Below are 22,547 nucleotides of genomic sequence, written 5' to 3'. Positions count from 1 at the left end.
CCGCTTAAGTGTTTTCTTCAGGCCGCTTAAATGTTTTCTTCAGGCCGCTTAAATGTTTTCTTCAGGCCGCTTAAGTGTTTTCTTCAGGCCGCTTAAGTGTTTTCTTCAGGCCGCTTAAATGTTTTCTTCAGGCCGCTTAAGTGTTTTCTTCAGGCCGCTTAAGTGTTTTCTTCAGGCCGCTTAAATGTTTTCTTCAGGCCGCTTAAGTGTTTTCTTCAGGCCGCTTAAGTGTTTTCTTTAAATGTTTTCTTAAATGTTTTCTTCAGGCCGCTTAAGTGTTTTCTTCAGGCCGCTTAAGTGTTTTCTTCAGGCCGCTTTAAGTGTTTTCTTCAGGCCGCTTAAATGTTTTCTTCAGGCCGCTTAAAGTGTTTTCTTCAGGCCGCTTAAATGTTTTCTTCAGGCCGCTTAAATGTTTTCTTCAGGCCGCTTAAATGTTTTCTTCAGGCCGCTTAAATGTTTTCTTCAGGCCGCTTAAGTGTTTTCTTCAGGCCGCTTAAGTGTTTTCTTCAGGCCGCTTAAATGTTTTCTTCAGGCCGCTTAAGTGTTTTCTTCAGGCCGCTTAAGTGTTTTCTTCAGGCCTTAAATGCTTAAGTGTTTTCTTCAGGCCCGCTTAAATGTTTTCTTCAGGCCGCTTAAGTGTTTTCTTCAGGCCGCTTAAATGTTTTCTTCAGGCCGCTTTAAATGTTTTCTTCAGGCCGCTTAAATGTTTTCTTCAGGCCGCTTAAATGTTTTCTTCAGGCCGCTTAAGTGTTTTCTTCAGGCCGCTTAAGTGTTTTCTTTAAGTGTTTTCTTCAGGCCGCTTAAATGTTTTCTTCAGGCCGCTTAAGTGTTTTCTTCAGGCCGCTTTAAATGTTTTCTTCAGGCCGCTTAAGTGTTTTCTTCAGGCCGCTTAAATGTTTTCTTCAGGCCGCTTAAATGTTTTCTTCAGGCCGCTTAAGTGTTTTCTTCAGGCCGCTTAAGTGTTTTCTTCAGGCCGCTTAAATGTTTTCTTCAGGCCGCTTAAGTGTTTTCTTCAGGCCGCTTAAATGTTTTCTTCAGGCCGCTTAAATGTTTTCTTCAGGCCGCTTAAGTGTTTTCTTCAGGCCGCTTAAGTGTTTTCTTCAGGCCGCTTAAATGTTTTCTTCAGGCCGCTTAAGTGTTTTCTTCAGGCCGCTTAAGTGTTTTCTTCAGGCCGCTTATGTGTTTTCTTCAGGCCGCTTATGTGTTTTCTTCAGGCCGCTTAAGTGTTTTCTTCAGGCCGCTTAAGTGTTTTCTTCAGGCCGCTTATGTGTTTTCTTCAGGCCGCTTAAGTGTTTTCTTCAGGCCGCTTAAGTGTTTTCTTCAGGCCGCTTAAATGTTTTTTCTTCAGGCCGCTTTAAATGTTTTCTTCAGGCCGCTTAAATGTTTTCTTCAGGCCGCTTAAATGTTTTCTTCAGGCCGCTTAAGTGTTTTCTTCAGGCCGCTTAAGTGTTTTCTTCAGGCCGCTTCAGGCCGCTTAAGTGTTAAGTGTTTTCTTCAGGCCGCTTAAATGTTTTCTTCAGGCCGCTTAAATGTTTTCTTCAGGCCGCTTAAGTGTTTTCTTCAGGCCGCTTAAGTGTTTTCTTCAGGCCGCTTAAATGTTTTCTTCAGGCCGCTTAAGTGTTTTCTTCAGGCCGCTTAAGTGTTTTCTTCAGGCCGCTTAAATGTTTTCTTCAGGCCGCTTAAATGTTTTCTTCAGGCCGCTTAAGTGTTTTCTTCAGGCCGCTTAAATGTTTTCTTCAGGCCGCTTAAGTGTTTTCTTCAGGCCGCTTAAGTGTTTTCTTCAGGCCGCTTAAGTGTTTTCTTCAGGCCGCTTAAGTGTTTTCTTCAGGCCGCTTAAATGTTTTCTTCAGGCTGCTTAAGTCTAAAAGTTTAAAAAAGATATAACATTTTTATTTTGGGATGAAAAAACGCTTTCAGTGGGAACTTAACGACTAAAACCTAGATACTAAAGTATATAGAAAAGATAAACAGACATATATGTATATTTATTTTTTATTTATTTAAAAAAATATTTTTTATATAATCTTTGAGAACTAACAATCACCAAAATAAAAGCTAGACAGTCAGGGAGAATTGAAAATTCCCAAAACAAATGTAGCAGTATTGTAACGACGTTCGTCTGTTGAAGGAAGAGAGTCGGACCGAAATGCAGCGTGTTGGTTACTCATGACTTTAATGAAATGAATCGCGGTACATGAAATAACTTATAAAGACGAAAACAACAAACGGAACGTGAAACTTATTACAGCCTATCTGGTGAACACTACACAAAGACATGAACAATCACCCCACGAAATACAAAGCAAAACTATGGCTCCCTAAATACGGTTCCCAATCAGAGACAACGAGAATCACCTGACTCTGATTGAGAATCGCCTCAGGCAGCCAAACCTATACAACACCCCTAATCAGCCACGATCCCAAATAATACAAACCCCAATACGAAAACAACATATAAACCCATGTCACACCCTGGCCTACCCAAACATATAACAAAAACACAAAATAATATGACCAAGGCGTGACGAGTATTGATTTTGTTATTATGTTTGAACAAAAGAACACAGCATTAGTCATGGCAAAATGCATTGAATTGCAGGAAATTAGCTTTCAAACCTCAACATTTTCTCTCAGCTCCAGAGACTCTGGTTTCGCACCCAGGCTCTGTTGCTGCCGGCCACGACCGGGAGGTCCGTGTGGCAACGCACAATTGGCCCAGCGTTGTCCGGGTTAGGGAGGGTTTGGCCGGTAGGGATATCCTTGTCTCAATGCGCACCAACGACTCCTGGCGCTAACCAGGTCGCCAGGTGCACAGTGTTTCCTCCGACACATTGGTGCGGCTGGCTTCCGGGTTGGAGGCGCGCTGTGTTAAGAAGCAGTGCGGCTTGGTTGGGTTGTGTTTCGGAGGACGCATGGCTTTCGGCCTTCGTCTCTCCCGAGCCCGTACGGGGGTTGTAGCAATGAGACAAGATAGTAACTACTAACAATTGGATACCACAAAATTGGGGAGAAAAGGGGGTAAAATAAAAAATCAATGAAAACCTTTCTACACCGCCAAGATGGGGGCCTCGATCATATTCTCTAGAATCCAGCCGCACCGACAGGCCAACCACTCGCTTTACCTTTACCACTCTCCCTGACACACCCACCACCTTTTTTGATCCAGAAAAAACGTTGCACAAACACTTTCTTATTACAGACGGCATGGAATGTGTCTGTCTGCAAATGGTTGAACGTATTTCCATCTGTGTGTGTGGAGTTGGAGGTTGTTCTGTCTAATTGCAGAGTAATGTGTTTGTCAGTCTGCTCCTCTCTGTGGCTGCTGCTCCTAGCCGTCTACTGGGAGCCGCATCCTCCCCAGCCTGTCATTTATACTGCTGCACACATATACACATTACGGTACATGCCACATACTAGATGTCCATTTTCTATCTTCCTTTACTATCTCATCCCTTCACTCTCTCATCTTCTCTTAACCTGTGTGTGTGTGTGTGTGTGGGGGGGGATGTGTTCTGATCTTGAGGTGGCTTTCCTTTGACGTGGGCCCTAATCTAATCTAGAGGAACAGCCCAAAATACACCCTAGAGAGGGAGGGAGAGGCGTGCACACACACACACACACACACACACACACACACACACACACACACACACACACACACACACACACACACACACACACACACACACACACACACACACACACACACACACACACACACACACACACACACACACACACACACACACACACACTTTGCAGGGGACCCTGTGATGACACAGGCCTATATAGTGTGATAAGGCCGCCCCAAAATAAGTCAGGAAAAGGGATGTAGGTTGACTGGTGGGAAAATGTCTGGAAGCAGGTTGTCCATTGGAGGCAAAATTAACCAACTATTTTACACCTGGAAAGCATCAGACCAAAAGACATCAGAACTGTCAGTCACCATCCATAATATGCATGGGGGGGTCTGTAGGCCCAGAAGCCAGCCATTTGTCTGCTGTTCTATCCCCCTGATGGAGCAGTGAGGGTGGGATGATGGGGTGGACGGGATGAGGCTGCCAGCGGTTTGGGAGTGGTGTTTAGGGCACTGTTGACATGAGGGGTAACACTCCCCATTAGACAGCTAACCACCACAAACACACTGAGGGGAGGATGGCCCATAATAAGGATTGGAATGAAGTGTGTTTGATGAGTCAATACCATTCCATTCATTCCGTTCCAGCCATTAATACAAGCCCATCCTCCCAAAAGAAGCCGCCGTGTGTGTGTGTGTGTGTGTGTGTGTGTGTGTGTGTGTGTGTGTGTGTGTGTGTGTGTGTGTGTGTGTGTGTGTGTGTGTGTGTGTGTGTGTGTGTGTGTGTGTGTGTGTGTGTGTGTGTGTGTGTGTGTGTGTGTGTGTGTGTGTGGAGAAAGTGTAAGAGTTGTGATCATGTGTGTGCTGTCTCTCTCTGTGTGTATGTATGCGGGGCGCTCTGAAAAAATGGCTTGTGCATGTGTTGATGTGAGAAGAGTTATGGTTTTCTGTATGTATGTATGAATGAATGTGGACTGTGGAAAGCTCTGAAGACTGTGCTGTGTGTGTGTGTGTGTGTGTGTGTGTGTGTGTGTGTGTGTGTGTGTGTGTGTGTGTGTGTGTGTGTGTGTGTGTGTGTGTGTGTGTGTGTGTGTGTGTGTGTGTGTGTGTGTGTGTGTGTGTGTGTGTGTGTGTGTGTGTGTGTGTGTGTGTAGACAGCTCTGAAGAATTATGGTCCTGACGCCTGGCTAGACCAAACAGAACTCTGTTTATACTCTCAATCCAACTCTCTCTATTAATCCTGCCACTGTGTCAAATTATGTGTGTGTGTGTGTGTGTGTGAGAGAGACATGGAGGGGGTATATAGAGGCTTCTTTCAGCTGGTAGCATACAAAGAGTAATCTGTGTGTGTGCCACTCATATCGGAAAACCTCTGTCCTTCAGTTGACAAAAGCAGCAGGGTCCTCATCGACTGGGTTGAGTGTGTGTTTGTATGACCCTGTGTGTCTGACCCAGAGTGTGTATGTGAGAGTGCGGGATGTTAAAATAGCACCGGACGGGCCTGCTGGGTGGCTCTGTGGTCTAGGGCACTGCATCGCAGTGCTAGCTGTGCCACTAGAGACTCTGGGTTCTGTCGCAGCCGGCCGTGGCCTAGCGTCGTCCGGATTAGGGAGGGTTTGGCCGGTAGGGATATCCTTGTCTCATCGCGCATTAGCGACTCCTGTGGCGGGCCGGGCGCAGTGCACGCTAACCAAGGTCGCCAGGTGTTTCCTCCAACACATTGGTGCGGCTGGCTTCCGGTTTGGATGCGTGCTGTGTTAAGAAGCAGTGCGGCTTGGTTGGGTTGTGTTTCGGAGGACGCATGGCTTTCGACCTTCGTTTCTCCCGAGCCCGTACGGCAGTTGAAGCGACGAGACAAGATAGTAACTACTAACAATTGGATACCACGAAATTGGGGAGAAAAGGGGGTAAAATAAAAAATAAATAAAAAACACACCAGACACACACACACACACACACACACACACACACACACACACACACACACACACACACACACACACACACACACACACACACACACACACACACACACACACACACACACACACACACACACACACACAGGGTCCAATTGTGTTAGAACACCGGTCACTTTGTCATCACCGGAACCAGGAAAAGGAGCAACAACATTAAAAGGAAATCCACTGCATCCATCTCTTTCTGTCACCATCCCTCTATCTACACTCAACTCCCTCTCCTTCAACATCAGTCCCTTCTCTACATCCACCCCCTTTCTCTTTCCTCACTTCTTTCCCTCCCTCTATTTGTGACACACACCCAATCCTTCTCACCCCCCCCCTCCACATTTCTTCACTACATTCATTAACCTTCTACATCTCACATAAGTATTTTCTCGATTCCTCCCTCCGTCCATCCTCTTTTCTCTCTCGCTCCAGTGTGTTTTGACCCCAGGCTGTTGAACCACACAGCATTTTCTAGGAATGTCTGGGATGAAAATAACACTGATCAAAAATAACCCTGTAGACAGCAGCAGCACTCCATCATAGATCACAGACAACCCTCAACCCTCATCTCCTCTATAGCTCCTCTATAGCTCTTCATGTCCACTCCTCCTCCACCTCTACTTCCTGCCATACCCATTCTCCTCCATCCATCCCTTCTCCTCTCCCCCAAAACACCCACATTTCTCCTAGTTTTCAGTAATGGGCCTCTGAAATCAAAATGGCTGAAATGGCAGAAGCACTGTCTGCCAAATAGTTGGGGTTAGAGCCGCAGTCTCACAGGGGACCCATAGCAGATGTGTGTGTGTGTGTGTGTGTGTGTGTGTGTGTGTGTGTGTGTGTGTGTGTGTGTGTGTGTGTGTGTGTGTGTGTGTGTGTGTGTGTGTGTGTGTGTGTGTGTGTGTGTGTGTGTGTGTGTGTGTGTGTGTGTGTGTGTGTGTGTGTGTGTGTGTGTGTACAACAGAGAGAGCATGCTTCAGTGTGTGGAGCGACAGATAGACGGGCAACCTGATCCACTCCCCCACCCGAGACACACACTCCCACAGGGGAAAAATACCAATGTATTTCTATATTCATATCATACACATAGAGATGTATATGTATGTTTTAGGGTTCTTTTGAAGTGAAACCCTCATCCATTTTGCACGCGCGCGCACACACACACACACACACGCGCACACACACACACACACACACACACACACACACACACACACACACACACACACACACACACACACACACACACACACACACACACACACACACACACACACACACACACACACACACACACACACACACACACGCACACGCACACGCACACACAAGCTGCTAGATTTAGAACATAATTGTTCGATCAGACACATTCTCAGTATATCATTCTCTTTCTTCCTCATCCTACATCTCTCTCTCTAAACCTCTCTCACTCCCTATCTGTAACTAAATCTCTCTCTCTCTCACTACATATATCTCTCTTTCTCACTACATCTCTCTCTCTCTCTCTCTCTCTCTCTCTCTCTCTCTCTCATTACATCTCTCTCTCATCATCTCGGTCACTAAATCTCTCTCTCTCTCACTAAATCTCTCTCTCTCTCTACATCCCTCTCTCTCTCACTACACCTCTCTCTCACACTACATCTCCCTCTCATCATCTCGGTCACTAAATATCTCTCTCTCTCACTAAATGACTTTCTATCTATCTATCTATCTATCTCTCTCTCTCTCTCTCTCTCTCTCTCTCTCTCTCTCTCTCTCTCTCTCTCTCTCTCTCTCTCTCTCTCTCTCTCTCTCTCTCTCTCTCTCTCACTAAATGACTTTCTCTCTCTCTCTCTCTCTCTCTCTCTCTCTCTCTCTCTCTCTCTCTCTCTCTCTCTCTCTCTCTCTCTCTCTCACACTACATCTCTCTCTCTCTCACTACATCTCTCTCTCTCTCTCTCACTACAGCCCTCTCTCACACTACATCTCTCTCTCTCATCATCTTGGTCACTAAATCTCTCTCTCTCTCACTAAATGACTTTCTCTCTCTCTCGCTCTTGCTTTTCTCTCTCGCTCTTTCTGTCTCCCTCTCTCGCTCTTTCTCTCTCTCTCTCTCTCTCTCTCTCTCTCTCTCTCTCTCTCTCTCTCTCTCTCTCTCTCTCTCTCTCTCTCTCTCTCTCTCTCTCTCTCTCTCTCTCTCTCTCTCTCTCTCTCTCTCTCTCTCTCTCTCTCTCTCTCTCTCTCTCTCTCACATCTACATCCCATCCCTCTCTCACACTACATCTCTCTCTCTCACCATCTCGGTCACTAAATCTCTTTCTCTCACTACATCTCTCTCACACACTACATCTCTCTCTCTCTCACTACATCTCTCTCTCACACTACATCTCTCTCACTACATCCCTCTCTCACACTACATCTCTCTCTCTCACTACATCTCACACTAAATCTCTTTCTCTCACTACATCTCTCTCTCACACTACATCTCTCTCTCTCTCACTACATCTCTCTCTCACACTACATCTCTCTCTCTCTCTCTACATCTCTACTCTCTCACTACATCCCTCTCTCTCACTACATCTCACACTACATCTCTCTCTCTCACTACATCTCTCTCTCACACTACATCTCTCTCTCTCTCACTACATCTCACACTACATCTCTCTCTCTCTCACTACATCCCTCTCTCACACTACATCTCTCTCTCTCTCATCATCTCGGTCACGAAATCTCTTTCTCTCTCTACATCTCTCACTGTCACTAAATCTCTCTCTCTCTCTACATCTCTCACTGTCACTAAATCTCTTTCTCTCTCTCTACATCTCTCACTGTCACTAAATCTCTTTCTCTCTCTCTACATCTCTCACTGTCACTAAATCTATTTCTCTCTCTCTACATCTCTCACTGTCACTAAATCTATTTCTCTCTCTCTACATCTCTCACTGTCACTAAATCTATTTCTCTCTCTCTACATCTCTCTCTCTCTCTCTCTCTACATCTCTCACTGTCACTAAATCTCTTTCTCTCTCTCTCTACATCTCTCACTGTTACTAAATCTCTTTCTCTCTCGCTACATCTCTCACTGTCACTAAATCTCTCTCTCTCTCTCTCTCTCTACATCTCTCACTGTCACTAAATCTCTCTCTCTCTCTCTCTACATCTCACACTGTCACTAAATCTCTTTCTCTCTCTCTACATCTCTCACTGTCACTAAATCTCTCTCTCTCTCTACATCTCTCACTGTCACTAAATCTCTCTCTCTCTCTACATCTCTCACTGTCACTAAATCTCTCTCTCTACATCTCTCACTGTCACTAAATCTCTCTCTCTCTCTGTCTCTCTCTACATCTCTCACTGTCACTAAATCTCTCTCTCTCCCATCTCTCACTGTCACTAAATCTCTCTCTCTCTCTTTACATCTCTCACTGTCACTAAATCTCTCTCTCTCCCATCTCTCACTGTCACTAAATCTCTCTCTCTCTACATCTCTCACTGTCACTAAATCTCTCTGTCAACCCATTGTGTCCATTTGTCCATTCACTCTCAGTAAAACAGCCCTTTCATGGCCATGACGAATGACAGGGAAACAGAGTGAGTGTGTGAGACACAGAGATGGTGCAAAATATACAAACACAGCTCAGTGTGTGAAAGAGGCATAGACTTCAACCCTGTTTAATTACGCCATTTATCTCCGACTTCTCTCTCTCTCTCTCTCTCTCTGTTTGTGTGTGTAATGGGAGCTGAACACACAAGGCAGTCAAGTACAGCAGCACGCCTACAACTAGCAGTGTAAAACTACAAACACCCCACACCCCGTTTAAATACCCAACTCGGTGGAGTAAAGGCTGTCAACAGGCTTCAGTTCGGCCGGCACAGAGCCGAACAAGTGTGCTTGCAAACTCCCTATAAAGACCTTCGCTTGAAATACAAGAAAAAGAGAGGCAATAGTACCGTGTGTCCATTTTGAAATGCCTTAGTCAGTACACATTTTCTCAAAATATAATATAACTCAAGAAATCTGTAATTCATTTTGACGTTTTAGTCGAGGAGATCTTAGTCGCGCGATTTGACATCTAAGATGTTTGGTGCAAGTATTTCTGAATGAAAACAAGTCTTCTCTTGTTGAATAACACAAAGACTTTATTGAAGAATCCACTACTGTTGACCAATCACTGATGATGGGACGTAGACTTGGGGCTCTAAACTTCGGCTTGGCTCCAGAAAAAATGTGTGCCCGAACAGCCGGGGAACGAAAAAGTCCAAAATGTGGTCATAACATACAGTATGCAAATACTCTTCCAAACTGTTTCGACTGGGAAGCATGCGGACGCCTTAACACGACACATTCTATTGGCCCAACTGCAGTTGAAAAATATAATAAATATGAACCGTGTTACCAAGACTACGAACCCCATATCACTCTTTTGAAACAAAAGAAAATGTGACCTGTCGTACTATAGCCTACATGCTGATGACGATGGGAGTGTAGCAGTAGTCCACTGATAGAGTTTTTCCATCTCCCTAATGGTTAAGGTTAGGGGGTTGGGTAATCTGATCCTAGATCTGTGGTTAGGTCCAAAGAGTGACGGTGAGGAGGACTTGAGTGGGTTATTTCATCACTAGATCACTTTGATGCTTCTGATCACTTTGATCAACTCTAGCGCTGCTACAGCCATCTTTCCTGTGGTCTCCGTGGTTACGCCGCCATGATGGGCTCATCTGGAACACATATGGCCAGATCTTCTTGTGAGCTCAACATACACACCACAACGCATGCATGCACACACACACACACCTCAGGTCCCCAAGTAGGAGTGTTGGTCGTGGGAGAGAGACTTACAGACCCACAGTGCTTACAGACGGGAGGAACTCATCCTTCCCATGTCTCCATGGAGCTGAGTGAAGAAACACTGTGTGTGTGTGTGTGTTTGTCCTCACTCTCCCCCTTCCCTTCTCCGCAGACCAATCTCTGTAGCCAACAAGCTCTCACAGTCTCATTGCAGAATCCGACGTTTGTCCATAAACATCAAAATTTGAAGGTAATCTTTTCGGGATTCGTTCTGAATAATTAAGTTAAGGTTTGGGATATGGTTAAAACAAACAAAAATACATACATACATACATACATACATACATACATACATACATACATACATACATACATACATACATACATACATACATACATACATACATACATACATACATACATACATACATACATACATACATACATACATACATACATACATACATAAGTCGCTCTGGATAAGAGCGTCTGCTAAATGACTTAAATGTAAATGTACACACACACACACACACACACACACACACACACACACACACACACACACACACACACACACACACACACACACACACACACACACACACACACACACACACACACACACACACACACACACACACACACACACACACACACACACACACACACACAAAACACACCCATACATACAACACACACAACACACACATACAACACACACACACAACCCACACACAACACACACAGGCTCCGTGAAGCATGTCTAATGTTACTGCCTCCATCCTCCCTGCCCATAGAAACAAGCAGCATGTCTAATGTTACTGCCTCCATCCTCCCTGCCCATAGAAACAAGCAGCATGTCTAATGTTACTGCCTCCATCCTCCCTGCCCATAGAAACAAGCAGCATGTCTAATGTTACTGCCTCCATCCTCATAGAAACAAGCAGCATGTCTAATGTTACTGCCTCCATCCTCATAGAAACAAGCAGCATGTCTAATGTTACTGCCTCCATCCTCCCTGCCCATGGAAACAAGCAGCATGTCTAATGTTACTGCCTCTATCCTCCGTGCCCATAGAAACAAGCAGCATGTCTAATGTTACTGCCTCCATCCTCCCTGCCCATAGAAACAAGCAGCATGTCTAATGTTACTGCCTCCATCCTCCGTGCCCATAGAAACAAGCAGCATGTCTAATGTTACTGCCTCCATCCTCCGTGCCCATAGAAACAAGCAGCATGTCTAATGTTACTGCCTCCATCCTCCGTGCCCATAGAAACAAGCAGCATGTCTAATGTTACTGCCTCCATCCTCCCTGCCCATAGAAACAAGCAGCATGTCTAATGTTACTGCCTCCATCCTCCGTGCCCATGGAAACAAGCAGCATGTCTAATGTTACTGCCTCCATCCTCCGTGCCCATGGAAACAAGCAGCATGTCTAATGTTACTGCCTCCATCCTCCGTGCCCATAGAAACAAGCAGCATGTCTAATGTTACTGCCTCCATCCTCCCTGCCAATACAAACAAGCAGCATGTCTAATGTTACTGCCTCCATCCTCCGTGCCCATAGAAACAAGCAGCATGTCTAATGTTACTGCCTCCATCCTCCCTGCCAATAGAAACAAGCAGCATGTCTAATGTTACTGCCTCCATCCTCCGTGCCCATGGAAACAAGCAGCATGTCTAATGTTACTGCCTCCATCCTCCGTGCCCATAGAAACAAGCAGCATGTCTAATGTTACTGCCTCCATCCTCCCTGCCCATAGAAACAAGCAGCATGTCCAGTGTTACTGCCTCCATCCTCCCTGCCCATAGAAACAAGCAGCATGTCTAATGTTACTGCCTCCATCCTCCCTGCCCATAGAAACAAGCAGCATGTCTAATGTTACGGCCTCCATCCTCCCTGCCCATAGAAACAAGCAGCATGTCTAATGTTACTGCCTCCATCCTCCCTGCCCATAGAAACAAGCAGCATGTCTAATGTTACTGCCTCCATCCTCCCTGCCCATAGAAACAAGCAGCATGTCTAATGTTACTGCCTCCATCCTCCCTGCCCATAGAAACAAGCAGCATGTCTAATGTTACTGCCTCCATCCTCCTGCCCATAGAAACAAGCAGCATGTCCACTGTTACTTCCTCCATCCTCCCTGCCCATAGAAACAAGCAGCATGTCTAATGTTACTGCCTCCATCCTCCCTGCCCATAGAAACAAGCAGCATGTCTAATGTTACTGCCTCCATCCTCCCTGCCCATAGAAACAAGCAGCATGTCCAATGTTACTTCCTCCATCCTCCCTGCCCATAGAAACAAGCAGCATGTCTAATGTTACTGCCTCCATCCTCCCTGCCCATAGAAACAAGCAGCATGTCTAATGTTACTGCCTCCATCCTCCCTGCCCATAGAAACAAGCAGCATGTCCAATGTTACTTCCTCCATCCTCCCTGCCCATAGAAACAAGCAGCATGTCTAATGTTACTGCCTCCATCCTCCCTGCCCATAGAAACAAGGAGCATGTCCAATGTTACTTCCTCCATCCTCCCTGCCCATAGAAACAAGCAGCATGTCTAATGTTACTGCCTCCATCCTCCCTGCCCATAGAAACAAGCAGCATGTCCAATGTTACTTCCTCCATCCTCCCTGCCCATAGAAACAAGCAGCATGTCTAATGTTACTGCCTCCATCCCCCCTGCCCATAGAAACAAGCAGCATGTCTAAAGTTACTGCCTCCATCCTCCCTGCCCATAGAAACAAGCAGCATGTCTAATGTTACTGCCTCCATCCTCCCTGCCCATAGAAACAAGCAGCATGTCTAATGTTACTGCCTCCATCCTCCCTGCCCATAGAAACAAGCAGCATGTCTAATGTTACTGCCTCCATCCTCCCTGCCCATAGAAACAAGCAGCATGTCTAATGTTACTGCCTCCATCCTCCGTGCCCATGGAAACAAGCAGCATGTCTAAAGTTACTGCCTCCATCCTCCCTGCCCATGGAAACAAGCAGCCTGTCTAATGTTACTGCCTCCATCCTCCCTGCCCATAGAAACAAGCAGTATGTCTAATGTTACTGCCTCCATCCTCCCTGCCCATAGAAACAAGCAGCATGTCTAATGTTACTGCCTCCATCCTCCGTGCCCATGGAAACAAGCAGCATGTCTAAAGTTACTGCCTCCATCCTCCCTGCCCATGGAAACAAGCAGCATGTCTAATGTTACTGCCTCCATCCTCCCTGCCCATAGAAACAAGCAGCATGTCTAATGTTACTGCCTCCATCCTCCCTGCCCATAGAAACAAGCAGCATGTCTAATGTTACTGCCTCCATCCTCCCTGCCCATAGAAACAAGCAGCATGTCTAATGTTACTGCCTCCATCCTCCCTGCCCATTGAAACAAGCAGCATGTAAGGTGCAGAGAATCAGATCAGGTGGTCAGTCCAGTTCAATGTTCAGCAGTCTGATTGCTCGTAGATAGAAACATTCTCTGATCCGGTTTGTAATAGACCTCACACTCCGATACAATCTGCCCGATGGTAAGGGAGTGAACAGCTTGTTTCTGGGGTGTGTAGGGTCCTTGATGATGCTGCATGACATCCTAAGACACTGTTTAGAGTAGTTGTCCTGGATGGGTGGGAGCACAGTCCCAGTGATGTACTGGGACATCTTCACCACCCGCTGGAGGGCCTTGCGGCCGTGGACGGTGCAATTCCTGTACCAGGCCGTGATTCAACCGGTCAGGATGCTCTCGATGGTGCAGCAGTAGTATTTTGAGAGGACCTGTTGCGCCTTCTTGACAAGAGTGGTGGTGTTGTTTGTCCATGTCAAGTCCTCGGTGATGTGAACGCCGAGGAACTCAAAACTACTGACTCTCTCTAATGCAGTCCTGTTGATGTGGATCGGGGCATGTTCCCTCCTCTGCTTCCTGAAGTCAACAATCAACTCCTTTGTTTTGCTAACATTGAGGGAGAGGTTGTTATCCTGGCACCATAATGCCAGTTCACTTATGGTGCTGTGCAAAGCCACGCAGTCGTGGGTGAACAGAGAGTACAGCAGAGGGCTGAGGACACACCCCTGTGTCCTCAGAGGCTGGTGTCCAGACCCAGGGCTCTGAGCTTGGTGTTGAGCTTGGAGGTAGCAATAGTGCTGAACAGAATTCTCAAATGGGTGTTCCTCTTGTCCAGATGTGTTACTGCCGTGTGAATAGCGATCAAATGGCATGTTCCGTGGAATCGGATGGATGCAAACATCACTACTCTGGACGGCTCTGACTTAGAATACGTGGACAACTACAAATACTTTGGTGTCTGGTTAGACTGTAAACTCTCCTTCCAGACCCATATCAAAGACCCATCTCCAATCCAAAGTTAAATCTAGAATTAGCTTCCTATTTCGCACAAAGCATCCTTCACTCATGCTGCCAAACATACCCTTGTAAAACTGACCATCCTACCAATCCTCGACTTTGGCGATGTCATTTACAAAATAGCCTCCAATACCCTACTCAACAAATTGGATGCAGTCTATCACAGTGCAATCTGTTTTGTCACCAAAGCCCCATATACTACCCACCATTGCGACCTGTACGCTCTCGTTGGCTGGCCCTCGCTTCATACTCGTCGCCAAACCCACTGGCTCCATGTCTTCTACAAGACCCTGCTAGGTAAAGTCCCCCCTTATCTCACCTCGCTGGTCACCATAGCATCACCCACCTGTAGCACACGCTCCAGCAGGTATATCTCTCTAGTCACCCCCAATACCAATTCTTTCTTTGGCCGCCTCTCCTTCCAGTTCTCTGCTGCCAATGACTGGAACGAACTACAAAAATCTCTGAAACTGGAAACACTTATCTCCCTTACTAGCTTTAAGCACCAACTGTCAGAGCAGCTCACAGAGTACTGCACCTGTACATAGCCCACCTATAATTTAGCCCAAACAACTACCTCTTTCCCAACTGTATTTAATTAATTAATTCATTTTGGTCCTTTGCACCCCATTATTTTTATTTCTACTTTGCACATTCTTCCATTGCAAAACTACCATTCCAGTGTTTTACTTGCTATATTGTATTTACTTTGCCACCATGGCCTTTTTTGCCTTTACCTCCCTTCTCACCTCATTTGCTCACATTGTATATAGACTTGTTTATACTGTATTATTGACTGTATGTTTGTTTTACTCCATGTGTAACTCTGTGTCGTTGTATCTGTCGAACTGCTTTGCTTTATCTTGGCCAGGTCGCAATTGTAAATGAGAACTTTTTCTCAACTTGCCCACCTGGTTAAATAAAGGTGAAATAAAACATTGGAGTGGATCCAGTGTGCCTGGCCTTAGTGTGGGTCATGACCAGCCTCTCAAAGCACTTCATGATGCCCGAGGTGAGTGCGATGGGGCGATAGTAATTTGGGCATGTCACCTTGTTTTTCTTGGGCTCTGGGAAGATGGTGGTCTCCTTGAAGCAGGTGGGGACTACAGCCTGCGACAGGGACATCTTGAAGATATCAGAGAAGACGCCCACCAGCTGGACATACGCTTTGTGTGTTTGTGTGTCTTATTCCCCTCTCTCCCATTCCCAAAGTGAGATTTAACATCCCATAATTCCAGTGCATATGTGACCAGTGTTTAAAATGACTTTTCCATGGACGAGCCTTTCCATTTGTCTTACTCATTCATATGGTGTTAGGCTTTGGTGTGTGTGTGTGTGTGTGTGTGTGTGTGTGTGTGTGTGTGTGTGTGTGTGTGTGTGTGTGTGTGTGTGTGTGTGTGTGTGTGTGTGTGTGTGTGTGTGTGTGTGTGTGTGTGTGTGTGTGTGTGTGTGTGTGTGTGTGTGTGTGTGTGTGTGTGTGTGTGTGTGTTATAAACATCTTTATAACATACACACATCTCTCTCTTCACAACACTTCCTACTTTAATGGAGACATAAGCACAGACAGACACACTGTCTCAATCAAACACCCTCACACCCTCTATGCATCCCCACTCTGCAGTGCTCACATGTTCTCTCTCTGTCAGACACAGGGCTGTCTTTGTTCCCATTGTTCCAAAGTAAATACACACTCAATATTTACCTAGCACCCACCAACCACCAACACACACTGCCATCCATAACCCCACGCTCACCTCGCACACTCATGTACAAACACACACATGCATGCATACAAAGACACGTCCATCAGTACCCATTCACAACTACATACGCAAACCACAGCCTCACTCTCTCCTAGTCTCATGGACACACAATAACCTCAGACTTGCCAGACTTTCAAACAGGAGAGAGTTCGGTCCTTCTACTCTTTCTGGAATTCTTTCATTCACCCCCCGTTATCAGAGGAAGTTGGACATTCCTGGGTAATCCCGACGACGTTGCCCTTGGTTCTGTTCCAGAACGTTGGGCATGTTTGTTTTTACGTAACCCTATCCACAGGTCAATGTTGAGCTTATTTATGTGCTTACTGTTAGCATTGTTTTGGAAGGGCCGTATTTCTGTGTGTTTGTGTGTGTGTGTGTGTCAGTGTTTATTGTTTTGGAGAGGGAAGCTCTAGAGATTGTTCAGTGTGGTTTCCTCGTGTCCTCATACGCAGGGTTGAAGGTAATGGGGAGAAAGCCCTTGAGAGCAAACAATGAGTGTTTCTGTGTGTGTGTGTGAGAGAAGGCATACCTGTATTTGTGCATGCATACGTGTGTGGGTGGGTGTGTTGTGAATACATACGTGTGTGTGATTCTGGCTGCAGTGTGCAGGATTGGCGCATATCTTTGGAGAGTTCCATGAAAAGGTTAAGTCAACAGTGTGTGTGTGATGAATGTGGTTCCGAGGACCATACTACACTCATACAGTACATTATCCTGACCTGCGGCTCTACAAACCCAGAGAAGCAGCTCGCAAAAACAGACAAGGGCCCCTGTTAACCACATTAGGGCCCCTATAAACCACAAGCTAAAGAAAGGGGCCCATAGTCCGTTAGTCCAGGTAACTCAGGTCCCAGACAAGGGCTCCGCTACTCAGATGCTTTCTCTGCCTCTGGATACAACCACAGGGACATTTCCTTAACACATGTCTACGTGTGTGTGTGTGTGCGTGTGTGTGTGTGTGTGTGTGTGTGTGTGTGTGTGTGTGTGTGTGTGTGTGTGTGTGTGTGTGTGTGTGTGTGTGTGTGTGTGTGTGTGTGTGTGTGTGTGCGTGTGCGTGTGCGTGTGCGCGTGCGCGTGCGCGTGTGCGTGTGCGCGCGTGCGCGTGCGTGTGCGTGTGCGAACATATTAAAAGTCAACCGATTAATCGGAATGGCCGATTAGTTAGGGAAGATTTCAAGTTTTCATAGCAATCGGTAATTAGCATTTTTGGATACTGATCATGGCCGATTACATTGCACTCCACGAGGAGACTGAGTGGCAGACTGACTACCTGTTATGCGAGTGCAGCAAGGAGCCAAGGTAAGGTGCTAGTTAGCATTAAACGTATCTTATAAAAAACAATCAATCTTAACATAATCACTAGTTAACTACACATGGTTGATGATATTACTAGTTTATCTAGCTTGTCCTGCGTTGCATATAATCAATGCGGTGCCTGTTAATTTATCATTGAATCATAGTCTACTTTGCAAATGGGTGATTTAACAAGCGCATTCGCGAAAAAAGCACTGTTGTTGCAACAATGTGTACCTAACCATAAACATCAATGCCTTTCTTAAAATCAATACACAAGTATATATTTTTAAACCTGCATATTTAGTTATTATTGCCTGCTGACATAGATTTCTTTTAACTAGGGAAATTGTGTCACTTCTCTTGCGTTCTGTGCAACAGAGTCAGGGTATATGCAACAGTTAACAAAAGCGCATTTGCGAAAAAAGCACAATCGTTGCACGAATGTAACTAACCATAAACATCAATGCCTTTCTTAAAATCAATACACAGAAGTTATTTTTTTTAAACCTGCATATTTAGTTAAAAGAAATCCAGGTTAGCAGGCAATATTAAACTAGGGAAATTGTGTAACTTCTCTTGCGTTCATTGCACGCAGAGTCAGGGAATATGCAACAGTTTGGGCCGCCTGGCTCGGTGCGAACTAATTAGCCTGAATGTTATGTAATTATGACATAACATTGAAGGTTGTGCAATGTAACAGCAATATTTAGACTTATGGATGCCACCTGTAAACGTTTTGTTTTCGAAATGATAGTTTCCGGATTTGACCATATTAATGACCTCAGGCTCGTATTTCTGTGTGTTATTATGTTATAATTAAGTCTATGATTTGGTATTTGATAGAGCAGTCTGACTGAGCGGTGGTAGGCAGCAGCAGGCTCGTAACCATTCATTCAAACAGCACTTTCGTGCGTTTACCAGCAGCTCTTCCCTGTGCTTCAAGCATTGAGCCGTTTCTGATTTCAAGCCTATCAACTCCCGAGATTAGGATGGTGTAACCGATGTGAAATGGCTAGCTAGTTAGCGGGGTGTGCGCTAATAGTGTTTCAATCGGTGACGTAACTCGCTCTGAGACCTTGAAGTAGTTGTTCCCCTTGCTCTGCAAGGGCCGCGGCTTTTGTGGAGCGATGGGTAACGATGCTTCGAGGGTGACTGTTGTCGATGTGTCCCTGGTTCGAGCCCAGGTAGGGGCAAGGAGAGGGACGGAAGCTATACTGTTATACTGGCAACACTAAAGTGCCTATTAGAACATCCAATAATCAAAAGTATAGAGAGAAATAGTCCTATAATTCCTATAATAACTATAACCTAAAACTTCTTACCTGGGAATATTGAAGACTCATGTTAAAAGGAACCACCAGCTTTCATATGTTCTCATGTTCTGAGCAAGGAATTTTTACTTTCTTCTCCAACACTTTGTTCTTGCATTATTTAACCCAAATTGAACATGTTTCATTATTTATTTGAGGCATTATGTTCATTCAGTATTGTTGTAGTTGTCATTATTACAAATAAATAAATAAATACATTTTTATTTTATTTTTAAATTTAATTAAAACATTTTAAATATATTTTTTGGGGGCCGATTAATCATTATCGGCTTTTTTTGGTCCTTCGGTATCGGTATCGGCGTTGAAAAATCATAACCGGTTGACCTCTAGTACATATGGACCAGAAGTCCTCACAAGGACAGTAAACTAAAAACAATTTGACCAACTGGGGACATTTTACTGGTCCCCACAAGGAAAATGGATATTTCTAGGGTGTTTAGGGTTAAAATTAGTGTTAGGGTTGATTAAGGGTTAGGGGTTAAAGGTTAAGTTTTGGAGTTAGGGTTAAGCTTAGGTTTTGGAGTTAAGGCTACGGTTAACATCTCTAGGGTAGGAGGCAGCATTGGGAATTTTGGACTAAAAGCGTGCACAAATTAAACTGCCTGCTACTCAGCCATTAAAGCTAGAATATGCATTATACAGTGCCTTGCGAAAGTATTCGGCCCCCTTGAACTTTGCGACCTTTTGCCACATTTCAGGATTCAAACATAAAGATATAAAACTGTATTTTTTTGTGAAGAATGAAAAACAAATGGGACACAATCATGAAGTGGAACGACATTTATTGGATATTTCAAACTTTTTTAATAAATCAAAAACTGAAAAATTGGGCATGCAAAATTATTCAGCCCCTTTGCATTCAGTGCAGCAAACTCTCTCCAGAAGTTCAGTGAGAATCTCTGAATGATCCAATGTTGACCTAAATGACTAATGATGATAAATACAATCCACCTGTGTGTAATCAAGTCTCCGTATAAATGCACCTGCACTGTGATAGTCTCAGAGGTCCGTTAAAAGCGCAGAGAGCATCATGAAGAACAAGGAACACACCAGGCAGGTCCGAGATACTGTTGTGAAGAAGTTTAAAGCTGGATTTGGATAGAAAAAGATTTCCCAAGCTTTAAACATCCCAAGGAGCAATAATAATAATAATATTGAAATGGAAGGAGTATCAGACCACTGCAAATCTACCAAGACCTGGCCGTCCCTCTAAACTTTCAGCTCATACAAGGAGAAGACTGATCAGAGATGCAGCCAAGAGGCCCATGATCACTTTGGATGAACTGCAGAGATCTACAGCTGAGGTGGGACACTCTGTCCATAGGATAACAATCAGTCGTATATTGCACAAATCTGGCCTTTATGGAAGAGTGGCAAGAAGAAAGCCATTTCTTAAAGATATCCATAAAAAGTGTTGTTTAAAGTTTGCCACAAGCCACCTCGGAGACACACCAAACATGTGGAAGAAGGTGCTCTGGTCAGATGAAACCAAAATTGACCTTTTTGGCAACAATGCAAAACGTTATGTTTGGCGTAAAAGCAACACAGCTCATCACCCTGAACACACCATCCCCACTGTCAAACATGGTGGTGGCAGCATCATGCTTTGGGCCTGCTTTTCTTCAGCAGGGACAGGGAAGATGGTTAAAATTGATGGGAAGATGGATGGAGCCAAATACAGGACCATTCTGGAAGAAAACCTGATGGAGTCTGCAAAAGACCTGAGACTGGGACGGAGATTTGTCTTCCAACAAGACAATGATCCCAAACATAAAGCAAAATCTACAATGGAATGGTTAAAAAATAAACATATCCAAGTGTTAGAATGGCCAAGTCAATGTCCAGACCTGAATTCAATCGAGAATCTGTGGAAAGAACTGAAAACTGCTGTTCACAAATGCTCTCCATCCAACCTAACTGAGCTCGAGCTGTTTTGCAAGGAGGAATGGGAAAAAATTTCAGTCTCTCGATGTGCAAAACTGATAGACATACCCCAAGCGACTTACAGCTGTAATCGCAGCAAAAGGTGGCGCTACAAAGTATTAACTTAAGGGGGCTGAATAATTTTGCACGCCCAATTTTTCAGTTTTTGAATTGTTAAAAAAGTTTGAAATATCCAATAAATGTCGTTCCACTTCATGATTGTGTCCCACTTGTTGTTGATTCTTCACAAAAAAATACAGTTTTATATCTTTAGGTTTGAAGCCTGAAATGTGGCAAAAGGTCGCAAAGTTCAAGGGGGCCGAATACTTTCGCAAGGCACTGTAATTTGTCGATTTGGATAGAAAACAGTTTCTAAAACTGTTTGAATGATGTCAGTGAGTATAACAGAACTCATATGGCATGGCAAAAAAGAGGGAAATCTGAGGTTTGTAGTTTTTCAACTCTTGCCCTATCGAATACACAGTGTCTATGGGGTCATATTGCACTTCCTAAGGCTTCCACTAGATGTCAACAGTCTTTAGAACCTTGTTTGATGCTTCTACTGTGAAGTGGGGGCGAATGAGAGGGAAATGAGTCAGAGGTCTGCCAGAGAGCCACAAACTCAGTCTCGCGCGTTCACGTGAGAGTTAGCTTGCGTTCCATTGCAATTCTGAAGACAAAGAAATTCTCCGGTTGGAACATGATTGAAGATTTATGTTAAAAACATCCTAAAGATTGATTCTATACTTACATTTACATTTAAGTCATTTAGCAGACGCTCTTATCCAGAGCGACTTACAGATTGAACTTCGTTTGACATGTTTCTTCAGACTGTACCGGAACTTTTTTACTTTTTGTCTGCTCGCGCGTCATGAATTTGGTATACTGGGCTGAACGCGCTAACAAAAAGGAGGTCTTCATAAATCCTTTTTGAAATCGGACACCGTGGATGGATTTACAACAAGTGTATCTTTAAAAGGGTGTAAAATACTGGTTGAGGAATTTGAATTATGGGATTTCTGTTGTTTTGAATTTGGCGCCCTGCAGTTTTACAGACTGTTGACGAGGTGGGACGCCCGCGTACCCTAGAGAGGTTAAGGTTAAAGATTTTGAAAAAGGATAAATTGTGTGTCCTCACAAGGTTAGTAACATAAGACTGTGTGTGTGTGTGTGTGTGTGTGTGTGTGTGTGTGTGTGTGTGTGTGTGTGTGTGTGTGTGTGTGTGTGTGTGTGTGTGTGTGTGTGTGTGTGTGTGTGTGTGTGTGTGTGTGTGTGTGTGTGTGTGTGTGTGTGTGTGTGTGTGTGTGTGTCTGTGCACGTGTGCTTCTGTGCGTATTGGATGGTGTGTTCACCATCATTGCATTCATTTCACCAGTGTGGTACCTTTCCCACCAATCCCTCTAATTGTCAGAATAGCAGAATGGATTTGAGGCAGACGAATGTTCACCCCCTACCATCCAAACCCATTGACTGGTAATGGTACAGCGACTGTTGTTATGGCCCTGGGGTTAATGTACCTGATCTCCATCCGTTTCACTGTGGGGGTTCCTCCGCAAACTGAACAGGACTTACCT

General features: G+C 44.8%; 1 long non-coding RNA gene across 1 annotated transcript in view; it reads right to left on the bottom strand.

Moving 5' to 3' along the window:
- Positions 1-1,502: 1,502 nt before the first annotated feature.
- Positions 1,503-22,547, bottom strand: part of LOC123996321 — an 81,185-nt gene continuing 60,140 nt past the window's right edge. Inside the window, exon 3 of the long non-coding RNA XR_006831954.1 lies at positions 1,503-1,861. This is a non-coding gene — a long non-coding RNA (uncharacterized LOC123996321). The remainder of the gene's footprint in view (positions 1,862-22,547) is intronic.

Source organism: Oncorhynchus gorbuscha, linkage group LG15, assembly GCF_021184085.1.
Source record: "Oncorhynchus gorbuscha isolate QuinsamMale2020 ecotype Even-year linkage group LG15, OgorEven_v1.0, whole genome shotgun sequence".
Lineage (NCBI taxonomy): Eukaryota > Metazoa > Chordata > Actinopteri > Salmoniformes > Salmonidae > Oncorhynchus > Oncorhynchus gorbuscha.
The sequence above is the reverse complement of the archived record's forward strand: the minus strand, read 5'-3'. Positions and strand labels throughout refer to the sequence as shown.